General features: G+C 33.8%; 1 protein-coding gene across 6 annotated transcripts in view; it reads right to left on the bottom strand.

Moving 5' to 3' along the window:
* LOC149801402 (opioid-binding protein/cell adhesion molecule homolog) overlaps positions 1-18,024 on the bottom strand; it is a 35,834-nt gene extending 17,810 nt beyond the window's left edge. Inside the window, exons 1-4 of one of the 6 annotated variants that reach the window (XM_089955480.1) lie at positions 17,919-18,013; positions 13,570-13,682; positions 10,109-10,221; positions 8,316-8,446 (exon numbers count right to left, since the gene is read on the bottom strand). The gene's annotated coding sequence lies outside the window, so the exon portion shown is untranslated. Of the gene's footprint in view, positions 1-8,315; positions 8,447-10,108; positions 10,222-13,569; positions 13,683-17,597; positions 17,728-17,918 lie in introns of those variants that run through there. The other 5 variants (XM_089955478.1, XM_089955481.1, XM_089955479.1 and 2 more) reach the window with 5 other exon arrangements.
* Between the last annotated feature and the right edge of the window lie 290 nt (positions 18,025-18,314).

Raw genomic sequence — 18,314 nt, forward strand, 5'->3', positions numbered from 1 at the left:
TGGAATACACTCCAACCCAGTTGATCTATGTTGTGGTGTTCCACAGGGGTCTGTTCTTGGACCTGTTCTCTTCATTCTGTACACTCAGTCGCTCTCAAGTGTCATAGATCATGATCCAGTGTCTCATCAATTGTACGCTGATGACACGCAAATATACAAAACTAGCCACCCAACTGAAGTTGATGCTACCATCCAAGGTGTAGAGAGATGCATTTCTGATGTGAAATCATGGATGACTTGTAACAAGCTGCAGATGAATGATGATAAAACTGAGGCCATTCTGATCATAACACAAAGACTTTCTCATTCATATCCTTTACCTCAAACAATAAATATCAGCAACGCCAATATTAAATTCACACAATCAGTACGAAACCATGGTGTTACTCTGGACAGTACTCTCACATTGCAACAACATGTCATGAACATATGCAAGGCTGCATATCTTGAGCTGAGACGCAACAGCTCAATTTGCAAATATCTTTCAGTTGATGCCACTAAAACACTTGTGTGTTCATTAGTACTTTCAAGACTGGACTATTGTAACTCAATTCTGTCTGGTTCATCTCAATATCTACTCCAGAAACTTCAAAAAGTTCAAAACACAGCTGCTCGGATCATACTTAGAGTACCACAATCAGAGCACACCTCCCCGCTGCTCTGTACCCTACACTGGCTATTAATTCGATCCAGAATCAAACAAAATTTGTTCTCTGTGCTACATTTCACTGTCGGAATGTAGTCCAACATACCTATCTGACCTCACTCATGTGTACACACCAGCAAGATACTTACACTCCTCTTCTGACAATCGTATACTCATTATTCCAAGTATGAAAACAAAGTCATATGGACAGCATTCTTTTGCATACCAGGGCCCTGCAATGTGGAACGAATTGCCCACTGAACTTAGACACAAAGACACAGTGATCACATTCAAGAGGGCTCTCAAAACTCACTTATTTCAACAGCAAGAACAAACTTAAAGACCTAATAATGTTTCCTACCTGAAATATTCTCAGCATGTTTTTTATTTTTTTTAAAAATGTTTTTCTAATTTCATGTTGTTTGTTTTTCTAATAATATTATTATGTTTCTTATCTTATAGGTGTTGTCTAAAGTTGTAATGCGCTTAGAGCTTCTAAAGATTAGGCACTGTACAAAGTCCTCATTATTATATATATATATATATATATATATATATATATATATATATATATATATATATATATATATATATATATATATATATATATATATATATATATATATATATATATATATGACCATTTCAATTTGCATGTACAAGTAAATATATTAATAATAATATTAATAATAATAATAATAATAATAATAATAATAATAAAGAAATTCAAATAGTCAGTACTTACCTACTGACAAGATACATGTATGTAGAAATTTAAATATATACCATGTCAATTCTAATAGGTCTAATTATTATAATTATTATAGAGATGATATCATCATGAGAAAAGATGGAATGCACATGTCTGGTTGTGATCCAAGTATTAATCTGGAAAAGCTTTTCACAATTCCATGAAGGTTAGCATTGCCAAAAATATAAGCCCATGAATTTTGTCAGAGTATATAGAATTAGTGAATAGGCAATTGTCTGCAAGTCAATACCATAATGTGAAAAGAACATGATGTCTTTGAGTTGTACATTCTTAACAGTATAATACATGTTCAGCTGTTTAGTAGTGTACAGTAGTTAAGTACCTACTGTTAGATTTATGAATAAATCGTGATTTAAACTAGTATATGTATGCTTCTCATATGCTCTTGCTAAATTTGAAACACTGAATAACCAACATGATAATATGAAGGCGTTGCAATTTTCTCTTGATTTAGTACTTTACATAAAGGGGACCAAAATCATATTTGATGGTCATTTGATGTCATATGACCAAAATACAAGGCATAAAGACTAAAGTGGCAAGATGAACCTACATACAAAAATGTTCTAAATTTAGTACATTTTTGTTAGTGTTTTGGCAGCTGCTTAAATCAGAATTAATTACAATGTATAGTTTCTGCTGTACTTACCGGATGTTATATGGACGGCATACATGGTACCGTATAGTTATCAAAATGGGTCAAAAAGTATTAAGTCGACCCTGATTATAAGAAAACATACCAGTTTAGTCATGAATATTTAGATGACTCCAGTGGCTGTGCGGTTAGAGCGTTCACCTAGGATGCAGAAGGTCACAGGTTCAAACCCTGGTGGAATCATACCAAAGATTTATAAAAATGGTACAAACAGCTGCCTCACTAGGCACTCAGGACTAAGAGGTTAGTGTTTATGGAGGGGGTTACCACCATAATTCTATGCATGTATTTTCTAATCTTCCTTGATGCATTATTGTAAATGGCCGCGTACAAGTGCTACTTTCATAATTCTATCCATGTATGTTGTATTCTTCATTGATGCAAATTGTATGTGGTAGTTTGCAAGTGCTACTTTCCTTCTGCATTGCTATATTTATAATTCTATCCATGTATATTGTATTCTTCATTGATGCAAACTGTATGTGGAAGTTTGCAAGTGCTACTTTTCTTCGGCATTATTGTCAATGGCTGCTTGCAAGTGCTTAGATCTACTTTCCTTCTGCATTATTGTAGTTTTCCAACTACTGAATTGATTATGTAGTTTGTCATATGGCAAATGCTTTGTCAGTTATTACAAGTTTTAATATTCTATTTATAAACTTGCTATATCACAAGTTACATTGTTTCAACTGTTAATTTTATTCTGCATTGTACAGATTTTGCCTTGCAAAACCGTAACTTCAAAATGTTCTCCTAGTCCATGTTTTATGACAGACTGCATGTTCTAAAATCATGATTATAAATGTAGCATTAAGCATGCTACAAGTTGGCATCACTTTAGTTGGCATAAAATAATGCCTCATTATGACAACAGATGGCGCTGTGATATGTCAATTTCTTACAATATGACTACTCCCCTGACCCTAGCAACTAGAAGCTATACCACTTTACAGCATGTTTGGGCATCTATTTTTAAAATATCATCCAAATTATGTTGTTTCATTAAAGTCAGTCGGTTTCTCAGAGTAATAACATTCAGAAGGGAGAAGGCTTGCAAGAAGCACAAAACAAATTAAATGTATCAAACTGTATATAATTAGATGTATTTACACAAACTGTATACAATTAGATATATTTACACAACATTATATTTCTGCTGACCGTTCCCACTCCATTTTAATTTGGACATTTTGTGGGTGTAATTTACCACTACCACATGGCTTAAGGTCCTAATTTGTTTATGTATTCTCATTCACGGTGTTAACAATTAAGAGCAAGCTTATTATTTTAGAGTAATGCAGTGCAAATAATGCTTTTTGTATCAGTAAAGACCTCATAAGGTTTGTGTAAATTGCTGATAATTGAACCTCAAGGCCATTCTTTCTCTTTCTTGTCTATTCGCTTGAGAGAGAGAGAGAGAGAGAGTACATTACAGATGAGGGTTCTCTTTATTCTCTCATCCTTACGAAAATTAATTTTTAATGTTAATCTGTAGTTTACAGTGGCAGTTTAATAGGTTTAATTCAGTTGTGCATCAATTCAACAACAAATGGTCATTATATAACAAGAAGTAAGGTAAATATTCAAGTTTTACAGAATTCTAATAAATGTATGGCATGGATGATTATGCAATAGCCAGCAAGCATTGTCACTAGTTGTCTGTGAAAAGTATCTCATATCTCCAATTTCAGTTTCCAATTCCAATACAATAGCAAGAGGCAATGACTTGAAACAAGGACATCACATACAAAGCATTTACTGTTGCATGGGTATATGCAAGAAAAATATGAACTTATTTCATTATATAAGAAAATAAATTTTAACAGTATGAAATATATATTTTCTATATCTAAACATAAAGAACATTTCCATACAATTATGAAATGCTTTTTTCCACAGATATCAAACTGGAAACTACATTTATTATTATTTAAAGTAGTATTCATCCATATATGAAGCGATATTTATAGTACAGATGATTGATTGTAAGGTATTTCACTGATAAAACATCAGACTCCTTTGGTAGCAACTATAAAATTATAATATATTGAATATAAATAACCTTGTTACCGCTACCAGTAACCAGCTAATTTGTTATTATTATTACTGCTACAATACAGTACGTCAGTACCAAACTTGCTTGATACATCTGGACATGAACTTAATCTAGCAGTTAATAAGATTAATACAAATTTTTATATGGATCTTCTAGAGATGTGATTGTTTTATGTTAGAGGAATATAACCAACACACCATAATTTAAAAAAAAGAAATTAAAAGTTTTTAATGCTATTTACAGCTCAGGCTGTTGTAGCATCCATACCCCTACATAAACAACTTCATTTATGTGTGATTTTATCATTATTTTATCCTGTTTAAAATAAAAGTTAATATTGTCATGACAACAAATTTCAGCAAAATACAACTATGCAATAAAGCAAAACAAATAAATAAATAAAACGTATATACAGCCCTATGTTCAACTTCCATAGGAAATATTAGAGAAAAATAAATATTCTATTTAAAGCAGCATTCATAAAAACAATATTAGATGAATTAGTCTTTAAATAAATGTATCATACAGGTAGGCATTTATAAGGAACAAATACCTGAATTGTTTGTTACATTGTTCTTACATGTTTATTTGCCAATCACTTTTGTTTTTCACTTTCACATGAATAAAACATGAATAAATACAAGTGTTTCACATAATTTGGCTTTTGGACAGGACATACACTCATAATTGCAAATTCTGAGGAATTAAAACTCTAAATTCTGGATTGGCTGATGCACATTTCCTTTTGTATACACATACATTTGTAAATTATGCCTCAAGAACAGTCTGGTTATATTCCATAGTAGCTGTTTCAAGAATTAACCCCAAAAAACATTACATTACTGGATCTATTTTCAATGTTTTCACTGTACAAAAATGCTACAGTTTTGGAAAATATTTTCTGTGGCCAATAAAATAAGTTGTTTGCATCTGCTGTGCGCAAAACCAATAAAAGGATTATATTTTATTTGCTAATTTGTTATTTCTGATACTTTGACCCTCACAAAACTACCATATGTATGAACCTGAGATGCAATTTTAAATTTGGCCTGTTATCCCTAATATATGTGCCTTGGAACAATGGATAAGGGAAATTCCATAATTCAAATGATTTAATTACTCAGCAGAGAGAGAGAGAGAGGAGAGAGAGACAGAGAGAGAGATGCATTAGTAAGTTAGTTTCTTCATAGAATACAGAATGATAGAAGAGAAAAAAACACTAGCCAATATCTGACTGTAGTTGTAAGATATGTGAGCAGAAAGTAACAGGTACTTTATAAGCATGCAATACATTTTAATGTGAGTTATAGGCCCCAAAGTACTATTCTGCATAAAAGACACAAGACTGGGTTTCAGAAATTATGAGAAAATGGAGACCACCCCAGGGACCTGCTGGTGATGAGAGGTCAGTGAGCAATCAAATTGTTCTAAGTCATATAGACAGGCAATCTATAGTCTACCCCATAAAACTCTTACAGCTGATCATTTAGGTGTCAATAAGACTTATCACAACATCCTGAATCATTTTTTATTGACCAAAAATTAAAAGTGATGTGTATAAGTACTATAGATCTTGTCACACTTGTCAAATGGTAGGAAATCCCAATCAGAATATATCTAAGGCACATCTGCAACCTATTCCTGCATTTGATCATTTGATGAACCATTTAGCAGCAAAATGGAGGCTGTCGGTTGTTTACCTAATACCAAGTCAAGCAACCAGTAATTGTTGTCCATAATGTGTGCATCCTCAAGATTTCCATAGGCTATTACTTTGAATTATGCTAAAGCAAAATTTGTTCTAAAAGTTTTGGCAATGTTTATTAACACTTGTTCGCCTCCCCACATCTGTCCAGTCTGATCAAGGGACATATTTTATGTTTGAATATTTCCAACGACTTATGCATGATTTGGACATCCAACAGTTTAATTTTTATGCCTATCAACCTGAAAGTCATGGGGACAGCACAAGACTGTTTGAAAACACTCTCACCTACCCATGATACATGTAAAAAATTATATTGAATCAAACCTAAAAAAGACAGTGATCAGCAAAATTCTGTATTGTATAATTATTAAGTAAGATCACGAGAGATTTTAACTCATGCTGGTAATTATCACTAAATGAAAGACCCCATGACTACCCTAAAACAGCAAAAGACTGTCCCAAAACATCCTTAACTACCCAGGAAATCTATAGGCAATTAAATAAATCAAACCAAAAAGAGACAGTGATCAGCAAAATTCTACCGTGTATAATTATCAAGTAAGATCAGTAGAGTTTCTTCCTTCTTGATACTTGCTGAAGGAAAGACCTTAAGACTGTCCCAAAACACGCTCATCGACCCAGGATACATGTACATGTATACAATTACAATTACAATAACTTAATGAAATATGCACATTTGGTGCGTTCTCTCTCTCCTTCTCTCTCTGATCACTCATAATTCTAACTAAACTACTTTTATATCACGAAGAATGGCACACTTAATAAGTCTGAATCATGTGACACTACATTAATATTTCAAAAATTCTTTTTTTAAAAAGAATATTTAATGTGACAAAGAGTAGACGAATAATTTGAACATATATTCATATTTTAAAATTCTTTAATCAATTTATTATTTTTAATTGGTTTGATAATCAGGTAAGAATTACAAAAATAAAAATATAATCTCCTGTAACATTACGTCTTTTGTCTCTGATTATTTCCACTTTTAGAGACACAAGTTTTAAAGGATGCAAACGAGTTTTAAAGTTTAAAAAAAAACCAAAAGAAAACTACATTCAAAGGTTGAGGTTCTGTACACTAACAATGCAAATTAAGTATTGGAAAACAATCGTACACTAAATCTAATACCTGTACCTCTAATCATAAGTAAAGATTTTTTATCATGATAAGAACATGATCTTCCACAATTTGATTTTTTTTATTATGTGCTTTTGATGTTACCCTGAAATATAGTATTTTGGATAGAGCTTATGTACAATAGTATCACTCGAAAAGATAGATGTTTGTGAGGTGCGACAAAATGGGTGATGTACTATAAGGTCTTTACAACCAGTGGTTGTCTGATAAAAGCTCGTTAAGAAAAGTACAAGGGAATATATGTCATTTCTGGTCCTTACTTTGCTAAAATAACTAATAACATTAGTACTGTTTCCAAAGTAATGACAGATATTACTAAGAAGTAGATTTCTTAAACGGTGAAAGTAAATACACAAGTGCGTTAAAACTGGGGTTGAAGAAGATGGACCATCCTGCTGCAGTGTATGCATTTTTGTTTTCGTAAGGTGTTATAAATCACTTCGAGAAAGCACATGGTTTTAGAGAGTGATTAAACTTCGCTGCTAACATACATCTTTAAAAAAAAAATGAAAGAGTTATAATGTTTATTTGGCGTCTAGATCTGGTAAGTTCTTTATATGCTACTTGCCACACCAAATGAATGCCGTAAAGCAATCTAAATTCCTGTGGGAAGCATCCATTATTTTTGATAAAGGAAACACTTAAGAAATTTAGAGCACCGTCATTATGCCATGCTAATACTCTAGTATCCCACTATGACAACAGCTGGCAACACAACTTGGACAACAAAGATGATACGGATTAAACTTGGTATTTACATTGTTGCAAGGCCAAATCTGTATGAAAACAGCAGTTGGAATTATGGAATTGCAATATAGCAAGTTTATAAATAGAATATAAAAAACATTGTAATAACTGACATAGTATTTACCATATGACAAACTACAGACTCAATTTAGTAGCTGGCAAACTACAAAAACGAAGAAGGAAAGTAGATCCAAGCTTTTGCAAGCAGCCATTTACAGTTTGCATCAATGAAGAAAAGAAAATTAATGACTAGAATTACGAATGTTGCACTTGCAAGCCGTCATTTACACTAATTCAGACGGAAAGTAGCACTTGCAAAATACAACGTACAGTTTGCATCAATGAAGAAAATTCATGACTGTAATTATGAATGTAGCACTTGCAAGCAGCCATGTACAATAATGCAGAAGGAAAGTAGCACTTGGAAACTGCCACGTACAATTTGCATCAATGAAGAATACAATATATATGGAAAGAATTACGAATTTAAAGTAGCACTTGCAAGCAGCCATTTACAATAATGTATCAAGGAAGATTAGAAAATGCATGCATTGAATTATGGCGTATTACCCCTCCATAAGTGTTGCGCCTGGTACGCCTGGTGTCAGGATAATGTGACTGGGCGGGACATCATTTTACATGTCTGCGATATGATGCAGGACATCACTATAAACTGCAACACTGCAGATGTAGCGATATGACTGAAAAATTGTTAAGCTACGTTAAAAAGTCAGAATCACAAACACATGGGGCCATAAATAAGCTCGCTGTAAACAACTTGCAGTGAGTATTGTGATCTAAAGATGCATATATCAAAAATGATTTGCAAGCATTTAAATATAGAAAGATGAAGCCCTTGTCACATATATAAGAATGGTTACTAGAATGTAATGGTGACTATACTAAAGCGTGCTGTCATATATCTGAAAACTTGGGTATCATTTAGAAAATCAAAACTAAAATCAATCACAACATGAGTAATATCTGCACACGCTCACTTCTTTGTTCATTTTGTTTCCCTCATTTTGTTACTGCAATACAGCAGGAATGGGCTTAATAACAATGAACAAAGTTAATCATTAACCAATGCAACTTAATTTTGAATACGTGGTAATTGTTCCAAAGAGCAGCCATAGGAAGCAGAAGGCATTTGGTAGTAACCATTCTGAATTTGTAGTGTCCAGTTTAATGACATCCTATCCAAATAAAATAGGAATTATCTTTCGGCTAAATCAGGGCACCAAATTAAAGGTGACTAATACAAATTTTAGGTACAATAGTTAAATATATCTACATTTAAGATAACCCGTCCCAATTAAATATTAAAACTGGTATGTTCAGCACAAAACAAAGTTACAAACATGTTCTGTTCCACCTCTCTGTAGTTCTACATTCAGTCTACAATATTTTCAAAGAATTGAAATAATGTGAAACTATAAAACAAATACAACATTACAAAATATGCAAGTAATTGAAATTAAAAAAAATAATAAAAATAAACAAAACTTGAAATAAACTATAAATATATACAATCTCTGTCTTACAAGCACTAAAAGGTAGCAATGCTCAACCTTGGTCGTTTCATGTGTTATTTTATTATATCGTCCACGCACATATCTACAACAAACATGTATATTCTGTATAGTACTTGCCTTTATTGTTTGTGTTTTGTTCTAGTGTTCTTTGTGCAATGGTCAGTTATATATTTTGTGCCCTTGAAAATGGAATCTAATATAGACCATGAAAGCAATCGGGCTGATTTCATGCAAGTTTTGGATAGCTGTTTGTCAGTTTTCCTTGCATTAATATTAGTCTTTCTTCTTATGTTTTGATACTTTTTACTTCTCTCTTATTTAAAAGAACATAGTTTATAACTTTACATTTGGATAAAATCTTAAAACAAAGATTTGATTTCGTAGTCTTGAGGGAAGGATGCATAAATATATTTGGGGGAGGGGTAAACAAGTAGACTAGTGGTCTGTGGGATGGAACCCCCAATAGAGGCTTAAGGTCGATGCCACATCTCCTGCATTTTAGCATGTCAAGGGCATATTTTTTAAACATCTGCCTGTAAAGGGAATTTATTACAGGGTATAATGGTATCAACTGTACAACCCCAGATGGTTGGAGCTTAAGGTCTAGGAAACATTGGATTCAGAAATAAACAACAAAAGCAGCTGTTATTGGTGAATAATGTGAGATTCATACTTTCTTTTAGGCTTAAAACAAAGCTGAGCCTCATGGCAATATGTGAGATTATGTTAATTCCTATCTATATCATTTTTTTTATTTGTTATGATTATTTTTTTTAAATATGGTACACATGACTGAAAATTAGTCTGTTGTGATTAGACAACTCTTACCCTTGTCTAGTTCCAGCAGAGCTATCTCTCTTAAATACTATGGAGTACCTGGTTCTGTCCTTGTCAAATTGACAACCTAAAATTGTCCTTTATGACAGTGTGTGGCATACATGCTGAGGTAAGAAAGAAAGCATATTTATTTCACAAAACATTAGCATTGAGGTATATGGAAAAACAATTGGTACCATGATACCTATTGGGAATAACAGTCTCAAAGTGTATCCACAGAAACACATACATGGGGGTGGAATGTATGACTTATACTAGTTTGATGTAGGAAAACAAATGGATGCTGAACATTTCTGGTCAAATATCACAAAAACACGATAAAATGTATGAAATCTGCAGAAAATAATACACAAGTTGGCTTTGGATGGGGCTTTTGATGACTATATCTATGACATACATTTGATTTGTATTGCCGATGGAATTATGTCCGTTTATTCAGCTCGAAGATTGGCATACATGCAACAAAATGAGTTATTGGAACATAATATAGTTGATTTTATTTTACCTGCAAAAGATGAAAAATCATGTATAAAAAACAACTGTCTTGTTCTTGTAAGGCATGTCATAAACCAAGATAGAGAACACTCTAGGTTCAGTTGTAGATAGATCACTTTGTATCACATAGGATATTCTGGTATGAGTAATTTTAGGTAATTTATTAAAGATAGGATATTCCTTCTCACTTTGATTTTATTTGTCCTGCAATAATTGTGCTTTTTTTAAAGAATTTCCTGCCTTGAAATTGTTCATGCAGTTTACTTAGATAAGTTCTCTTGCATTCCATTTTGTTGAAGTAGCAGGGAATATCAACAGACAAGAGCAGTTTCTTTAAGTCAGCATTTCCCATTGACACTTGTATAAGCCCAATTATAACCTACTATTAACTTTCAGTTGATTCTATTTATGTATGTCCAGCTGTTCTTGTGGAATTTCAATATTAGGTCAAACATTCTTTTGAGTGGTAACCGTATTAGTCACATATTGGCCATTCCTTCCATTCAAGTCCACTCCGTTCTGCAAACTTTGCATCCCATCACAAGAATCCAAATTGGTGTGGCATCATATCTGCATGGTTACTGAATGCTGCATCCCACATGCCAATCATGTAGCAAAAATGAACTATGTGTTATAAAAGAACCACCTCATGTCAAAAAACAAAATTACATCACTCATGAGATCTCCACTACATACAGAAGCCTCGATATTGGCTTCTCGCTTTAACAATAACGTATTTTTGAATAATTTTCTTGCACTGAAGTTAATACATATATTCATGAACTCATTTATATTAAATGGATAATATACTGGAAGAAATAAAAATACCACACCTTATGTATATCATCCAGTTATCTCCCTTACATCAGACATAACATTTCAAGAAATAGAAAAATACCACACCTTAAAAATACCACACGTTATGTATATTATTCAGCTATCTCCCTTACATCAGACATAACATTTCAAGAAACAGAAAAATACCACGCCTTATGTATATCATTCAGTTATCTCCCTTACATCAGACATAACATTTCAAGAAATAGAAACTCACATTGTCAGTGATTGGTAATGAAAATAAAGAGAAGAGTTGTGAAGTATTATATTATACCTCAATCTCAACTCATTAACCCCAGGAGGTTTTTGTCGTTTTTGCCTGAAATGCGAGTAGGAAACACATTTTGGGGTCTATTTCTGAATACGTCCTAATACATCGACTTCCAAGAGAATTCCCATAAACCTAATGCCTATAGTTAGAAAGATCTTTTACCCGTGGCTATTTCGCTCACGCATGAGCAGAAGGGTGAACGTTGGAGGTTTTTTCTTCTTTTTTTGTTGTTGCTTAAAAGACCCATCATTTTCGTATCGAGACCAATCTTTATTCCAAATGCCCACCTTATCCTACTTTTTGCAGAGGTACACCTGTCTGTCTTCAGTTGAGGCCGGTCTGCCTTAGATTCGAGGCCAAAAGTCTAAAATCCAGACACGAAGTCGGATTCCGACCAGGGCCGAATTTTGGGGTGGAAAAAATTGGGTCAAATAAATTTGGTTTTTCCCTCTGTATTTTGTAGTGCAACTAGAACGTCCAGATTATTTGGTATCATTATAGAGCTACATGTGTCTACCTTTCTATAATACCACCCTCTTTAGTGTATCATACAGAGCTCGGGAGTAGGATACTACCTCCTGCCGCGTAAACGTGGCGCCAGGGGTTAATGAGTTAATGCAAATGTACATAGAAGTGAATAATTTTCACACAAGTTTACAATTTAAAAACTGATAAAGTATATCCTGTTAGGTTTAGGTACTTTTCTGCCTAACTCAAGCCCATTACTGTTAATTTCTTATGTAGAAGAAATATAAATCATATGCATCTACATTATCTATATTATTCACGCTATTATTTTAGATGATAATGCACACTACTTCACCTGAAGTTTCTGTGCTTGTGAGGAATGTTCTAGCACATGTGCATTGAGACTGTACTTAGACCTATGGGGCACTGCCTCCATATATTTATCTAAGGTAAGGTCAGTCAAACTTTCACTTTTCATTTTTCTCAGTGTTGCTTTGTCTCCTTTAATTTCTTTATCATAAGCTACACCTCTCTTTCATATATAAACTTTCCTTCTGTTTTAACTCCATTTGAATCGCTTTGCTTATTACTTATCTTTGGCATTTTTCTGCATCTTATTCCCAAAATGTCACCCCAAATCCAACATAACCTCTTCCAAGCTATGATATACTTACTATATTTGGTGACAAATTGGCTTACCGCAGCAATTTTTATTCACAACACAAAGGAGGGAATCTTACTATTTGTGTTACAAAGATGATGAGTAGGTAGACCTTTGTGTGTGGACTTGGGGTTAGTGACCTCATGTATCTGCAGATAGTATAAAGTGTTCAAAGCTTATACTTTACAATAAGATTGGTTCATGTCAACCTGTCTCTGATGTTAAGTTCTGCATCTACCAAACAAATATAAAGTCCCTTTATTTTAGATGCATTGTACTTTTTGAAGTAGGAGAGGTTCATACTAATTGGTACATTGACCTTTGACCTAGTTATTACATAATATGATATAATGTGATTTATCCCATATAACCCATGTGAAGTTCAATTAGTGCTGATATGGATAGAAACCCAACTCATGGTTAACACAGTTCATTTTATTCCCAAAATGTATTTTGGTAGTCAAGCACACAGCTGAAATAGTTCGATGACCATTACATACACATTAATGTAAGACACAGCTTGGTATCTACATAAAATTGTTTCTGACAAGCAAGACTAAGTACACTTGTTACTTGTACAGTCCCAAGCTATATCACAGATTATTGAAAAAATTAAGGTTGGCTATGTGTATAACGGTACGAATTGTACAACCCAGGATAGAAAGTATATTTAATTCACAAAACATCAGCATTCAGGCCAATGGAAAAAACAAATGATACCTTAGTAACGTTCTGCCCGAACTAATTGTTGTTGTTTGTTTGTTTTGTACTGGCGCACCTCCACCTCCTAGGATCAGATCCGTACCTTGCCTTGACGCACAATCTTGATATCACTTAGAAAAGATTTTGTTAGTCACTAGACGTAAACAGTCATACTAACGAATGATGGGGATGGGAAATTTTAATTTATGGTAAAGAATAACAAAATCAGTTTGTCTGGAGAATGGAAAGCACTTAATAATTTCCCTTTGTTCATTTAACACAAATACGGGTCAGGTCAGACAAAACATTACTGGTATTATGGATTAGTGGGGTTTGGAAGCAGCATTTAGGAAGTGTGTATGTGTATATGTGTTTGCTCCATCGCACTTTCCACACAAATGTACCACAGTAAAATTAAAATTTTCCTACCCTATTCATTTACTAGTCTGCAAACCGGATACCGATATGCGTAAAATGGAAAAACATTAAACTACTGCAAGGATGAGAGTACTAATTCATGAGAACATGAAGTTGATGGTATAATACAAAAAAAGAGTACTAATTCATGAGAACATGAAGTCGATTGTTCAAAACTTATAGGTTACTGCATTTGTATGGGAAAAGATGAACGAGTGTTTTGCACGACCTTGGGAGTGCAGTATATCCATCCGACAAAACGAGTTCATATTTTCCCATACAAATGCAGTAACCTTTTTATTATATGCTCATTTTTTAATTCTACCTAAGGCTTAATTATAGAAACAAAATACACTACAAGAAACAACGTAAATGAATGTATGCTGTATTCCAAACTAAATATACAAGTGCATATTCATCTTTACGCAACAACAACATTATTACAGCGCACATAACTCCGCCCAGATAAATCTGAAGTTAGTCGCTCGCTCGACATAACTTTGGAACGAAAATGGCGTGTCTAGTTAAAATTGACATTTGGAGTTATATTGTGAATGAATGTGCAATGCAATAACTTTTCCATTTGATCTGGAATGAATCGATTTTGGCATTTTTTTCTTCTTTCGATTCTACGATATTTCGTGATAATGGACTAGATTTGTATGTGACAATTCCACAAGAAATACATGGGACTGAAGAAGCTAGGGGTAAGTGTGTTGACATCTGCAAATTTGTTTCTGTTTCTGTCATTGAATGTTTGAAATCATAATGTGGTATAAATATGAAGTCTTTCAATTGCAATTATCAAAAAGACGCTATGGAATTTAATGCTTATTTCATTTTGAGTTCAGTTAGGAAGATGTAATTGCACTTATCATCGAAATTACTGTACAATTTCGAAATGTGTAATCAAGATTGAGAACCTATGACATGGCTCATGTAATTCGGATTTGCAGAACAAAGAAAGTACATTTTGAGGAAATTCAGGATGTAAAACTGTAATTTTATATATATATATATATATATATATATATATATATATATATATATATATATATATATATATATATATATATATATATATATATTTGCCATTCTTATCACCGGCTAAGGAAGACAGTATATGATTTGTCACTTGTATGTTATTTGTAATGACCTTTTTTTTCGTCTGTTGTATACTGCAGCTAGCCTAAATCCGAAACATTGTATCAAAGCGGAATGTGCCAAAGCAGCTGGTATGTGGCACTCCACAAAACATCTGTTTTAGTTCATTCAGAAACAAATTTAAACAACCACAACTTAAAGCGCCTCTTACGCGAGTGTACATGATTTGTTTACAAATCAAAATTGCTGGCGTCTGCGTCCATTGTTTGTTTACAATAGAAAGTAGTTCCTTTATGCACGTGAATGCTACATGTGTATTGGCGCGCGGGTTCAGTATCGGGTAATACTGCACGATTCTGACAATGTAAAGTTAACGGGGACAAAATGAGCATATAATAAAAAAAGAGTACTGATTCATGAGAATATGAAGTCGACTATTTATTACAAAAAGAGTACTTATTCATGAGAATATTAAGTCGACTGTTTAATACAAAAAGAGTACTTATTCATGAGAATATTAAGTCGACTGTTTAATACAAAAAGAGTAATAATTCATGAGAATAAGAAGTCGACTTTTTAATACAAAAAGAGTACTAATTAATGAGAATATGAAGTCGACTGTTTATTACAAAAAGAGTACTAATTCATTAGAATATGAAGTCGACTGTTTATTACAAAAAGAGTACTAATTCATTAGAATATGAAGTCGACTGTTTATTACAAAATGAGTACTAATTCATGAGAATATAAAGTCGACTGTTTAATACAAAAAGAGTACTAATTCATGATAATATGAAGTCGACTGTTTAATACAAAAAGAGTGCTTATTCATGAGAATAAGAAGTCGACTTTTAATACAAAAAGAGTACTAATTCATGAGAATATGAAGTCGACTGTTTAATACAAAAAGAATACTAATTCATGAGAATATGAAGTCGACTGTTTAATACAAAAAGAGTACTAATTCATGAGAATATAAAGCTACTGTAAACTATGCCATCATGTCGGCCAATTCCGCGCGTCGGGTAATTCTGCGCAACGATACGTCATTTCTGTGAACAGTTGATCATGTGCTATTTTGGGTCAAAAATATCCATTTTGTATCAAGAAAGAACGATCTTACTTTAATTAAGAAAAGTGATATTCATAAAGTGTACACAAATATCCCATATTTCAACTCGAAAGGCATATGAAAATACGATTTCTAAATCTCAACATTAAGACCCACTCCATGGCATTCTTAAATCTTTAACCCTGAAAATCCTATTTACTATGTATCTCTTAGAATCATACAAATAAATATATTATATAAAGGTGGAAATGTATACCTTAAAAAATTCTGCATCTTAATGCAAGTTTCCAGTTTTGCATGAAGTTGTCCCACACGTACAATATCATCTGCTACACAACATGTCAACTTGCCGCTAGAACGGCATTCTCAAGAAATTCCCCGGCATATATTCTGTTTCTAAATTCTTAAGTAATTCTTCCCCAGAAACAAGACATTGTAAACACATTACATCCTATTCATTGTTGTTTCTCTTCCACATATTAGCTTGTTAAAAAAATATAAATGTTGAATTTTACTCATGTTTTACAAGATAGGTTTAGTTTGCTTGATATCTCTTGCCATTTATTGGCATTGTTACGTTGAATTTTGTAAAACTAGCTATAAACCTGACCTGTGATTGGGATTTTTAAGGTAGCTTTAAAAAATTCAGTCATATCGTTACGATATCTGCAGCATGATGCCCCAGTGCTAGACATCGCTATAAACTGCCACATTGCAGACATCGTAGCGATATGACTGAAAAATTGTTAAAGCTACGTTAAAAATCCTAATCACACACACACACGATGTCTGCAGTGTGGCAGTTTATAGTGATGTCTAGTAGTGGGGCATCATGTAGCATACAGGTGGCATGATGTCCCACCCAGGCACATTATCCTGACACCAGGCCGACCAGTCCTAACAATAACCTCTTAATGCTGAGCGCCAAGCAAGGTAGCTGTCAGTACCATTTTTGTAAGTCTTTGGTATGACTCGGCCGGGGGTTCGAACCCAAGACCTCCGCATCCGAGACGGACGCTCTAACCACTAGGTCACCGAAGCGGTAAAAACATGACATAATTACTCGACTGATATGCTGACAGAAACAGTCCAAAGTAACGTATTTCAGTTATATATCCCGATGCATAAACATTGCATCTTTTCAAAGCTGTGCGCAGAATAGACCGACATATCGCGTGTCATGAAAACACGGGGGTGGTATCCCGTGTGTCCAAAATTAATATTATCTTGAACAGAATATTCTGGTGACAATTGCCTCTTTTCAAATAGTAGGCTAAGTATTGCAGTATTTTATATTCGTCAATCGGTCGAACTCGGTAAGCGTTTTGATTCAATATTGGAGACGGAAACCTAATGTACCCCGAAATGCCCTACACCATTGTACATGTATTCAACAATTTAGGAGGAAGGTTCAACGTTATTCACTTGTTGGCGGTAACAAGAAAATCATTACCTGTCATCAATCAACACGAGTATTATTTCACCATTTTCCTTAGAAAACAGTGGAAACTATCACGTAGTAAAACTGTGACGTTGCTATTGTTGTAAATCAATAATCATATCTATTCACTCTCAGTGCTGGATAATTGTAATGTTAAACGACGAGTCACCGTCTAGGATCGTAGCGGCTCGTATCGTTTACCTGTGATACATGTACTAGATAATAACTAGCTATTATATAGTTTACATAAGCAACGATACGAGCCCCTGTGTGTAGGATTGGCTACATGTATGTCATGCAGAATAAGTAAGGTAAGTAGAAAATAGATCTTACTTCAGTCAGCTACATCTCATTCGGGTCTTCAATATTTGAACTTGACAAGTAAATATAGTAGGTGTCCGTAGTTTTTAAAATTACACATCAACTTCCGGCGTATATTTAACAACACAAAGTGAGGTAATTTAATAGTACTCGTCTCATACACCTCACGAGTTATCTCCCTTGGGCGCGATAATGCTACTGCCACAGCGCTGCATGTTTGGTGGTAAAAACCCACCTGAGCAAAAATCAAACACACCCACCCACCCCAGTATTTATATTTGTCTCCAACGATATCCATATACCATTGCAACGATGGGGGTCGGGTGTAAACAAGTAGGCGTGGGGTCTGTAGGACGGACCCCCCTGTAGGGGCCTAAGTTAGACACCACAGGAAGCTCCTGCATATTT

The sequence above is a fragment of the Sinohyriopsis cumingii genome, chromosome 4 (genome assembly GCF_028554795.1).
Source record: "Sinohyriopsis cumingii isolate HCF-2022 chromosome 4, ASM2855479v2, whole genome shotgun sequence".
NCBI classification, from domain to species: domain Eukaryota; kingdom Metazoa; phylum Mollusca; class Bivalvia; order Unionida; family Unionidae; genus Sinohyriopsis; species Sinohyriopsis cumingii.